Genomic DNA, 12,600 nt, shown 5'->3' with positions numbered 1-12,600 from the left:
TTTACTAAACTTATCGTTATATGATTTAATTTTGTATGTAACAAGTCTTCTGATTGGCTGACGCTGTTTTGTTTATCAGCTCAGACATAATTTTGTCACGTGACCGTGACGTCATCAGCGTTCTTTCATGATTTACTCCGGTTTCTGTCTGAAGAAATAACATAAAAGATGTGGTGCTTACTTAGGAGATAACTGTATTGTATTTTAAGCTCCGACGGCATCAATTAGGGATTTGATGGTCGCAAATGAAGTTTACTGGCGACGCGTTAGCCAGTAAACTTTGATGAAACTGACAGAAAACAACGTTAAAACATGTATTTAAAACCTGTCATATGCCGTCTACGCTTGCGCGTACGTCCCATAGCATCAATTGTCATTGTCAATTGATGCTATGTAGGAAAGTGACGTTATCCAATCAAAATAAACGTTACAAACGTTGTTGCATTAGAATTTAAAATAACACGCTACGCGAGTTATTCAGTGTGCACCACATTTTTGATGTTATTTCTTCAGACAGAAAAATATTAGAGTCATTCCTGAAATGTTTTATAACTCATACGGCAATTTACCTTTACATACTGACATTTATGGAGTCTATTCGTACCCTAAAGTCACAATGTATACTAACATTCAGTCAGATTCTTTTTCTGTCCCCCATTCAGTACGTATTCATATATGTAAGTTTCAATAATTTACATGAAAAACGTTTGTTGAAAAGTAATATCTGATGAAAGACAAATGTAAAGATCAAATTTGAAGCTCAATTAACCCGTGGTACAGTAAAAAAAAAAATAAACATTAAAACAACTGATGTGATATTAAATGATTGTTATGCAAAAAGTTGTAATAATTCATTTGATCATTATATGAAACTCTGGTTGAAAAGTAATATCTGACGAATGACAAATATTAGAGGATTGTTATGCTATAATTTTCAATAATTAATATGCAACTAATATCTGATGAATGTAAAGTTGATTCAGCCCATGGTAAAGTACACAAGTTGTCAATGGTCAACGATACAACCACTAAATTGAGATGATAAAACAACACAAACTACGAAAGCTAACGTCACACGGAAAAAAAAAGAAAAGATGAAAGACAGAAAAGGGCATGATATATTTTTTAATATATATCTAGAGATATTTGAAAAAAAAACAATATAAGAGGTATGGCAAAGCTCTCAAAAATTTGTTTCACTCACTCAGTTAGAAATACAATTGTTTAATTGACCATGTATCTTAAATCAAGCAAATCCTTGGGGTCCCTAATTCTTAAGTGGATGAAATCTAACGAATCTAACAATCGAACAGTCTTGTATTCAATTCACTTTCATACATTGCTGATGAAGAGGTTTTAATACAATATTTTAATTTTCACATGGAAAATGCAATGGAAAACATTCATAACCAATTTGAAAAAAATTGTGATGTTTTGTGGATTTGTTCGTTTATTCGTATATTACCATGGCGTTGTCAGTTTTTTTTTTCGACTGATGAGTGATGAATGTATACTTGGTAATTTCAGCTTCTAAGAATCTTTTTCTTTTATTGAATTACTTTACATAAATTAAAGTTCTTCAAAGAAATTGTTTTGTTTTAGAACTTAGATTAGTTGACTATATGTTATGTTTTTTTTCATTGTTGAAGGCAGTAGGGTTACGTATATTTGCTTACTTTTTTATTTTCATTCTGTTGTCTCATCGGCAGTCATACCATAGGTCCTCATTTGATATAAATACTTATTTAAAAAATTGTCATAGTATTAAACACACTGATGGGACATTGATTTTATCTCTTTCATTGTAACCATGATCTCAGGTCAACAATAGACAAGTGTTTGATTTGAGGCCGAATTAAGCGGTTTATTTTGACCATAGGTTGCACGAGTCTGGAGCTAGAATGTAAGCTTATAAGATTGTTAGAAAATTCGAACGTTTAAAAAATATATACAGTCGTAGAATTTCCGTGAACTTTAATATCAGGTCCGAGACCACAATTATTTCGTAGTGAATTTCTTTTAGAACATAAATGAAAATTAAAAAAAATCCCACCAGTGCTTTCTCAATTAAATTTTTACAGTGTGTTGTACTACTTTTGGGACAAATTGTATCAAAATTATAGAAAACTTCATCGGCTCTAACTCAAAATATGGACAATTTAATGTTTAGGGCGTCTTGAAATCTTTTGACAGTTTCCGAAGTGCTAATTTTTAACCTTTTTCAGCTGGACCTATAATCACTACTTTCCTTTAAAATTCTGGACCCAATTTTTTTTACAGTGTAATTTCACCCCCCTACTTGCAATTTGAGGCATAAAACATGGAGATATGTATTTGGAAGGGGTATAAAAAACATTGGCAAGTAACCCACTGTCAACACTAGGGACTTTATTCGTCGAAATCAAGGGAGAACAACGAAAATCAAGGGACGACAATTGTGGTCTCGGACCATCAGTAACATCAAAATAGCATCTCCTACATCCGACGTACTGTTTTGCTATGCAGTAAATGTATCAAATACAACAATAGTTCCATGGCAGGAAGCTGCAGTTCAGTGGTTGTCGTTTGTTCGTTGTCTGTCATTTCTTTTTCGTAATTATTTTAGTTATCAATTAGGCCGTTATAGTTTGGCAATTGCATTGTTCAAGTTCATGTTGGGTCCTTTTATAGCCGACTATACAATATGGGGTTTTCTCATTGTCGAAGTTCGTACGGTAGCCTAAACTCGCTTACATCAACTTTATTTGAACGTTGAGTGATGGTTGACTCATTGGCAATCCAATACCACATCTTCTTATTTTGTTATGTTTATCTAGTAGTTATCTAGCCTTTAAATAGATATCCTATTCGTAATTCAACAAATGGTATATATAAACGGTAACTTATAACGTATATTACGTTAACTATAAAAAGATATATACTAACTTATGACACTAACTAAATGCATAGAATAATAGTTGTATCATTCAGACTTCAGAAAGAAGATAACATTGACTAAGTAATTCCTGAGACATTAATCAGATTCTTAAGGAAGTCATTGTAATGCTCTTATGCTCGCAAGAAACGAATTAACTGTGATACGTAAACAATTGGATAAAGGAAAATAACGACGGAAAAGTCTTGTGAGGGTCTATGGATCCCACAAGGAGTTGTTCTAAAACACTCTTTTGTGTGCCGAGAGCTTGGTACGCTCCCAACATGGGGTCGGATTAAATGTCCCCATTCCTATGACGAACAAGGTGAACTGTTTTAAATGATTATAAGTGAAGCAAGAAAACTATATATTTTATGCAGAAACGATAAACTGAAAAAACTTACAGACAACTTGAAATCCAAATTGTGAGAAAAGTTAGTTCAACCTAAAGCCTAAAGAAAATTTTGCTTTTGTATGTTGTAACGTTTCTATAAAATGATCATTGATGCCATAACAATTATTCTGCACATTTATTCATAGAAGGCGTAATCTCAAAACTCAATCTGCTCTGAGAACTTGAAATCTAATGATTTTGTAGGTGTGCAGATGCGTTTCGGTTAATTTTTCATGCATAGTTTGTTCTGCAACAATTGAATTACAATATTTTCACGCTATCCAGTAACAAGATGGTTGATGAGACAAAATTGTATGTTAGAGATTCTGAAAACTTAAAAAAAAAATGAAGAAAGAAAATACATAATAGGGTTTCAATTCAGTATTTTCAGCGTTTTTTTTCAAATACTGAACTGAATTAAAGCTGTCTTTCAAAAAATATTTTGAGCATCGTGGCGCTGTCGTGTGTCGTGGGACGAAAATTGGACATGCACCTTTTTTGCTCTACGATTTTTTTGTCGTGTTACTATCTTGTGCTTGTCGTGAAAGCGTCTTACCACAGTCGTGCGACTGTTGTGCAATTTAACACATTTTCGTGGGTACCAACATTAACAATTTTAATAAAAAAAAAACAATCGTAAGACTCTCGTACGACAATCTCACGACTGTCGCAAGACATTCGTGATACAGTCGCACGATTGTCTCACGAATACCAAATTTCGTATGATGCTCGCACAACATTGATTGTATGTCGTACGACAGTGGTACGTTCGTCGTGCAACAAATTCTTTCGTTATTATTTAGAAGAAGGCAAAACGGCTGGAGAAGAGATGGCTATTCCACCAGAACGATTACGCTTGGCCCTGCTGAATGTGCGCCTTGCCGGACTGCAACAAGAGCAAAATATGTTCTTGTTGGTGTTAATTCAAGCCCGTGAACAGTATAGGAACCGGCGATACGCACGACGTTGGTGGGTTAGGTCGTCAATCGAACGGTTTAAATTCGCTTTATCAAGAAGAATTATAATATAAACTAATACGAAAAACGTCGTTTACCTGGACCGATCTTATAATTACACTGAAGAATATTGAAAGCAAATGGCAAATGACACGCAATAAATCGGGCCTTCTGTGTATTTATATACTACATGTAGTAGCTCGGAGTCAAATGCGCGAGTGACCCACGACTGTTGTGCGACAGTCGTACGACAATCGAACGACAGTGGCACGACAGTGACATGACAGTAACACGCGCACTCAGTGACATGAAAACCTGAAAAAATAGACCCAAACAACTCACGATTGTCGTCCGACTGTCGCACGACCGACTTGCGACAAACCCACGACAAAACAATTACAATTTTGTTTCTGTCGTGTACCCATCGTGGAACCATCGTGAACATGTCGTAGCTGATGTGACCACACAAAATATTTTTTTTACATTTTGCACGACAGTGCCACAACAACTGTTTTATAGATCTTCCACGACAAACAATCGTACGATCTGTTGTGACCGGGGCTTTAGGTGCAGTTTATGTCCGTCGTTTTCGAACTACAGTATGAAGTTAATCTAATCTTCAGTAAGTCTAAGTGTAATTCAGTCAACAACTCCAGTAAGCCATGCATGCCTAACTGTAACATCTTAATGGTTAAAATGAAAGTAAGGTTAGTCATACATACACACACAACAGACACTTGTGGATGGGTAACAAAAATATGATGGTCAATTTTCTAACTCAAAATCATCTTCGATTCAAGTGTTGAAATCCTGAGATGTTAAGATGCAAAGAGAAAATATCAAAGCATGGAAAAGACTTATAACATCCCACACCGTCACCAAAAAATCCGCTGTCATTGAGAACTTTAGAACCGTTTTAAATATACGCAGTAACTTGTATGATTTAAGACTTTCAAAATGTATCTTAAAAATCGACAATCGAGATTGTAAATATAACAAGTCAACTTATTATCGAATTCCTATGATATTGCGTGATGAAAGCAGTACATTAATAATACAATAATACTGAAATAAGATACACTTACTTACTGAAATATCCGAATATAAATATTCTCCACTATCCATGAATTATGAGTAATCAATAAGTCAAACTAGTGGAAACGTCCCAGTTCACAAAACTCAATCAAGCAGCCATTTTGTTATACTTTTAACTAGAAACTTTTTATCTAGATGTACTATCTAAACGACAGTCCAATGATAAAAACGTTTCTGCAATATGTAAATTGTACACACAATCAATGATATTGATTAACAACCAACAGGGAATTACTGTTTGTTATGATGAAATAGTTTCTATAAAACAGGAATTAATTCGATTATTGAGCAATGAAAAATCATCGGAATTTTTGGTCCATAAGCATGCAAGCATTGATTAGGTTACCGTGCACACGAAAACTAATTTCCCGAATCAAATTACATACTTACACAACTTTCCGATGATATTTCAACGATTAAACATGACAATTTTACTAATGCAATGCTTTTCTCTTCACTAAAAGCCAAAATCATTACCTAAACGCAAACAAGCTTAAAACAAATAAATCTTCTAAAGAAAATCGATCAAAGAGACAGTTATTTGTATTCGAAATATCAACGTGGAAAATTTATGTCTTGTAAAAGTTATACGGGCTATAAATTTTACAATTAAATCAATGTAAAAAATTCTGGTCCAGAGAATATTAGGACTTTTAAACTTGATATATCATGTTAGTTATAAACCATGCTGAATAAATTAAACATATTAACAGCTCTGTTGTAATGTCCTTTAACAATAATAACATGCTGAATAAATTAAGCATATTAACAGCTCAGTTGTAATGTCCTTTAACAATAATAACAACACGTTATAAATTGCATGCGTCCGAAGCGCTTTACTGGATTTACCTTCATCATGAGCGATCAAAGACGACTATTTGGAAGTCAAGAATATGTTATAACCGAAGCATTGAGCTATAAGGAAATAAGAACATACAAAAATTAACCAAATACATATTAGGTCCACTTTGTCTGAGGTAGTAGAAATCTTAGTTTTTTTATAATTTCAAAATTCAAAAACTGAAAATTTAATAAAGTTTGTTTTAAATCATGTAGGTACGAGAAGTCCCGACGACTGAGTTGATGATGCTCTCGGGGACTGATAGTCCACCAGCAAACGAACAATTTCAGTGCTGTCAAAAACAAAAAGTTACAAACGTCGCGTCCGAAGCGCTTTTCTAAATTTGTAATCCTGATGGTAAAAATATCTCAATACAACATGTTAATGATGAAAATTGACCTTGGCATTTTACATATTATAAAAATATCTCGAGTATTGCACGAGGTTGAAAAAATATCCTTAAAATTTAATGATAACTGTAAAAAATCGTAAATGTGAACCATACAATTTGTTAAATGATCCAGACTTTGGCATTGTTTCCATGATTTTATCAGAAACATTACAAAACCATATCATTTGGCAAGGATGAGACGTCTGTAGTAGTCTTTTTCTTTTAAAACTTGTATAGCTTTTTCTTGGCAAGGATGAGACGTCTGTAGTAGTCTTTTTCTTTTAAAACTTGTATAGCTTTTTCTTGACAAGGATGAGACGTCTGTAGTAGTCTTTTTCTTTTAAAACTTGTTAAGCTTTTCTTGGCAAGGATGAGACGTCTGTAGTAGTCTTTTTCCTTAAAAAATTGTATAGCTTTTTCTTGGCAAGGATGAGACGTCTGTAGTTGTCTATTTCTTTTAAAACTTGTTTAGCTTTTCTTGGCAAGGATGAGACGTCTGTAGTAGTCTTTTTCCTTTAAAAATTGTATAGCTTTTTCTTGGCCAGGATGAGACGTCTGTAGTAGTCTTTTTCTTTTAAAACTTGCATTACTTTTTCTTGGCAAGGATGAGACGTCTGTAGTAGTCTTTTTCTTTTAAAACTTGTATAGTTTTTTCTTGGCAAGGATGAGACGTCTGTAGTAGTCTTTTTCTTTTAAAACTTGTATTGCTTTTTTTTTTGGCAAGGGTGAGACGTCTGTAGTAGTCTTTTTCTTTTAAAACTTGTATTGCTTTTTCGTTTAAAACTTGTATTGCGTTTTCTTGCATTATACAGATAACTACTAACTACCCATTTATGCAATAGAAGATTAATGTTCTTATTTCCATCTGAAGCAAAATGGTGAGATAACCTGATCAAGATCAAGCTGAACTTCCGAAAGTACATGCATCAATGACAGACCTTTGAGTATGTCTCCACCATCGTTGATTGCAGGCAGGATTTTATTCGTTTTAGAGCACTGGAAGATCTCTCTACAGTAGCAAGAAGGAATTGAGTCCTTTGTTGGTCATGTACATTTTTTAATATTTGTTCATCTATATGTTTTGGAGTGTGACGTCCATTTTCATTAACTAGTAAACATTTTTTTTAGGAGCAAACTGAAGCCCGACTCCAGGTGCGAGAATTTTTCGTTGTGTTGAAGACCCATTGTTGGCCTTCATCTGTTTTCTGCTCTTTTGTCCGGTCGTTGTATCTTTTACACATTCCCCATTTCCATTCTTAATTTTATAAATTCCTTCTGGAAACGATTATAGCACAATTCTTATTAAAAAGCATTTATAAGCACGTGCTAACAAGGCCAATATATGCAGCGAAGGCATTAGGTACATATCATTGTATGTATCTTTCAACTAAAACACTTTCATGGCAAACTGATAGAATGTTCAAAAACGAAAAATATTGAGATTTTTAAAATCACGCCTTAATATTACGAAACACAATTTTTAGTTTAAAGAGCTTCGACATGGAAATGAATGGTATTATTGATTATGTTAAATGCAGCTGCATATTGTAAAATACAGAAAACGAAATTGGCAAAAGCTATGTCAACTCCTTCATTTTAAGCTAATGTAAATGAAAAGATCTGTTGGTAAAGCAATGAATATTATGTCCCGTATTTTTTCATTCAAATTTTCGTAACTTAACATTGAATTCAGTGGCGTAGCCAGGGTTAAATTGATGTAGATGCGAAATTTTTGGGGACCATTTTATGCAGAAAATTATATTTTTCGGATGATTTTTCCTGTATGTATGTGTACTCCACTAAAATCAGACACTGGCTAGATTTTTGTTTAATTTCAAAATACCCTACAATGTATATATTTCGATTTTTTTTTATTAGAGTAGTTTCGAGAAAACAATAGAATGAAATCCAAAACAGTGTGGCTGTGGCCATTGATTGACACATTAAATTCATTCATTGACTGGGACAATTTACGTGAACGTTTGTCTGTAACGACCACTGTTCACGACGTACCTACGGTAGACGTTTAAACTGTGGGGTCACCAAAGGTTTCTTAACGCCTTTAATTATAAAATAATTCGAAAAAATAATCAGGAATAACCTTTATGTTTTGATTTATATAATTGATATAAATCAAAACATCGTGTTATTTCTGATTAATTTTTCGAATTACTTTATTAAGGTGTTGAGAACCTTTGGTGACCCCATAGTTTAAGTGTCTTTAAAAAGTACATAGTGAGAAGTGGTCGTTACATACAAACGTTCACCTAAATTGTCCCAGTCAATGGATGAATTTAATGTGTCAATCAATGGCCACAGCCACACTGTTTTGAATTTCATTCTATTGTTTTCTCGAAACTACTCGTTTAATTCATAATATTTGATGAAAGAGTTTCAAGCCCAATCTTATATTTGACATCTCAAAAACAAACCCATTACAGCGACACTTATGATTATAGAACTTCGGAACACAGGAACCGATGTGACTCCACAGTGACTTTCCCGGAACATTATTACTTGTCTCAACGCGTTACAGGGGACATGGAAATACCGGGCGTCCGTCCGTCTTGTCTTGTTTACGCCGTAATGTGTGTACATGTACAATTATTGCAAGATTTTTGTGAAACTTGTATCATCAGCAATGTTTGACACTAACACAAATAAGTCCGGATCAAATTTTGTTAACCAATTATGATCCGTGGAAACATAAATTATAATAGAAATCCTATTGCATTTGCTAGATGAAGCTTTTATTTCTCTTGAGCATGTTCAGATATTAAAAAAATGTATAAAAAGTGCATTTTTAGCCCTTGTTTCTTAGATAGATAAAATATGTGCAATGCAGGGACATTGGAACTCTGTTCCTTTATTGAAAAAAAAAAATTCTAAATAGAAAGGGGTATTTATAAGCCCAGGAATTATCACACTCCATTTCAGTAAATACTAGTAGAGTTTTTATCACGTCGTCTTTCATGTCACAGGAAACGATATCAGGATATGATGGTTTAGTTGTTTACTATTAACGTTGGTATGTCATCGCTTGGCTCAATTTTAGACCAAACCAGTCTACATGTCTGCGTATCATCATCCTCTGCGCATGCCGCAGCCGACGACGTAGACTTTTATGAAAGAGTCGAGAGCACTTTTCTGCGATGTATCCATGTTGTTTACATAAACTAAACGATCCTAAAGGAAAAACCACGCATACTGCTTCGGAAATGATTGGACACTTTTCTCATATCCTCACCTTTGTTACATTCGGATACTTGTGTGTATCTGCTGTGAACACAAGCAATAATATATATTTTTTTAGTCAAAATGATGTGGATGCTTGAGCATCTGAGCATACATGCAAGCTATGCCACTGGAATTTATTTTCTGATTTTTCATTTTTTTTTATAAGAACAGTATTGGATCATTCTGATAAGTATTCAGTTTAGGCCATAGAGGTTTTCGTCTATTACAACAACTTATTGTAACTTATAGACCCCCTGCCCTTCCTCTCCACCCCAAGAAAAAACAACGCAAGAAATCAACCTGTTTATTCGCACGTTTCTTTCATTTATTTGCACCATATATCGTTAGGAAACATTGCATATAATCAGACGTAGTAAAAGTTTGAATAGGACTTGTTATGTTTACACGTGCTATTGCACACCACAATGAGAGGAAGTAATAGTCAACCATTTTTCAGATTATCACTTTAATCAACAGAGTTTAGCAGTAAGCTGTTCTGCCACCAAAAGTTTAATCTCTTATTTATTCTGTAGTTGATGATCTTTAAATATACAACTTCAACTGTGGCCTAATCACCGAACGGTTGATACAAGCTTTACCATAGCAATCAAAGGTAAAACAAATTAAGTAGACACAGTTGATTTTTTAGATATAATTCTCTAGAGATTACACTGGAATTAATTTTTGGAATTATGAACTTCTTTTTTTACTTCATTGGGGTGTAAAAGCATTGACCGATGTACATTTTGTGCTTCCGCGCCTCATTCTAAAAATGTTTAAATGCTACTACGAATACGAATTTATTTATTATAGTGACATTGTGTATATATACAAATTTAAGAAGTATAACAATATTTTCAATACACTGTTTGTACACCCGGCCCATTGGATATATACGTCACTTAAACAAGATAAATCTAAAAATCATTTCATATTGGAGTCCTGTAGTTCAATTATTTACATATATAAATCGTCTGCGTTTTGTAATTGCTTGTTAAATATATTTAGATGTTCTTCTTGGAAAATAAATTGGAAATTGTATTAATCTTTCACAATGTGATAGTGATAACTAGAGGCTCTAAAGAGCCTGTGTCGCTCACCTTGGTCTATGTGAATATTAAACAAAGGACGCAGATGGATTCATGACAAAATTGTGTTTTGGTGATGGTGATGTAAATCTTACTTTACTGAACATTCTTGCTGCTTACAATTATCTCTATCTATAATGAACTTGTCCCAGTAGTTTCAGAGGAGAAGATTTTTGTAAAAGATAACTAAGATTTACAAAAAATGGTTCGAAATTGACTATAAAGGGCAATAACTCCTAAAGGGGTCAACTGACCATTTCAGTCATGTTGACTTATTTGTAAATCTTACTTTGCTGAACATTATTGCTGTTTACAGTTTATTTCTATCTATAATAATATTCAAGTTAATAACCAAAAACAGCAAAATTTCCTTAAAATTACCAATTCAGGGGCAGCAACCCAACAACAGGTTGTCCGATTCATCTGAAAATTTCAGGGCATATAGATCTTGACCTGATAATCAATTTTACTGCTGTCAGATTTGCTCTAAATGCTTTGGTTTTTGAGTTATAAGCCAAAAACTGAATTTTGCCCCTATGTTCTATTTTTAGCTGTGGCGGCCATATTGGTTGGTTGGCCAGGTCACGCCACACATTTTTTAAACTAGATACACCAAGGATGATTGTGGCCAAGTTTGGTTTAATTTGGCCCAGTGGTTTCAGAGGAGAAGATTTTTGTAATAGATTACTAAGATTGACGAAAAATGGTTAAAAATTGACTATCAAGGGCAATAACTCCTAAAGCGGTCAACTGACCATTTCAGTCATGTTCACTTATTTGTAAATCTTACTTTGCTGAACATTATTGCTGTTTACAGTTTATCTCTATCTATAATAATATTCAAGATAACCAAAAACGGCAAAATTTCCTTAAAATTACCAATTCAGGGGCAGCAACCCAACAACGGGTTGTCCGATTCATCTGTAAATTTCAGGGCAGATAGATTTTGACCTGATAATCAATTTTACTTCAGTCAGATTTGCTCTAAATGCTTTCGTTTTTGAGTTATAAGCCAAAAACTGAATTTTACCCCTATGTTCTATTTTTAGCTGTGGCGGCCATCTTGGTTGGTTGGCCGGGTCACGCCACACATTTTTTAAACTAAATACCCCAATTGTGATTGTGGCCAAGTTTGGTTTAATTTGGCCCAGTAGTTTCAGAGGAGAAGATTTTTGTAAAAGATTACTAAGATTTACAAAAATGGTTAAAAATTGACTATAAAGGGCAATAACTCCTAAAGGGGTCAACTGACCATTTTGGTCATGTTGACTTATTTGTAAATCTTACTTTGCTGAACATTATTGCTGTTTACAGTTTATCTCTATCTATAATAATATTCAAAATAATAACCAAAAACAGCAAAATTTCCTTAAAATTACCAATTCAGGGGCAGCAACCCAACAACGGGTTGTCCGATTCATCTGAAAATTGCAGGGCAGATAGATCTTGACCTGATAAACAATTTTACCCATGTCAGATTTGCTCTAAATGCTTTGGTTTTTGAGTTATAAGCCAAAAACTGCATTTTACCCCTATGTTCTATTTTTAGTCATGGCGGCCATCTTGGTTGGTTGGCCGGGTCACGCCACACATTTTTTAAACTAGATACCCCAATGATGATTGTGGCTAAGTTTGGTTTAATTTGGCCCAGTAGTTTCAGAGGAGAAGATTTTTGTAAAAGTTA

At 33.9% G+C, this 12,600-nt stretch overlaps 1 protein-coding gene across 5 annotated transcripts in view; it reads right to left on the bottom strand.

The window, feature by feature from the left end:
* The window catches only part of LOC143045748 (bactericidal permeability-increasing protein-like), a 33,448-nt gene extending 27,680 nt beyond the window's left edge, over positions 1–5,768 (bottom strand). The window contains exon 1 of one of the 5 annotated variants that reach the window (XM_076218469.1): positions 5,750–5,768. The gene's annotated coding sequence lies outside the window, so the exon portion shown is untranslated. Of the gene's footprint in view, positions 1–569; positions 674–5,349; positions 5,544–5,749 lie in introns of those variants that run through there. The other 4 variants (XM_076218464.1, XM_076218465.1, XM_076218466.1 and 1 more) reach the window with 4 other exon arrangements.
* Between the last annotated feature and the right edge of the window lie 6,832 nt (positions 5,769–12,600).

Source organism: Mytilus galloprovincialis, chromosome 9 (genome assembly GCF_965363235.1).
Source record: "Mytilus galloprovincialis chromosome 9, xbMytGall1.hap1.1, whole genome shotgun sequence".
NCBI lineage: Eukaryota > Metazoa > Mollusca > Bivalvia > Mytilida > Mytilidae > Mytilus > Mytilus galloprovincialis.
This window is presented reverse-complemented; position numbering and strand designations above follow the sequence as displayed.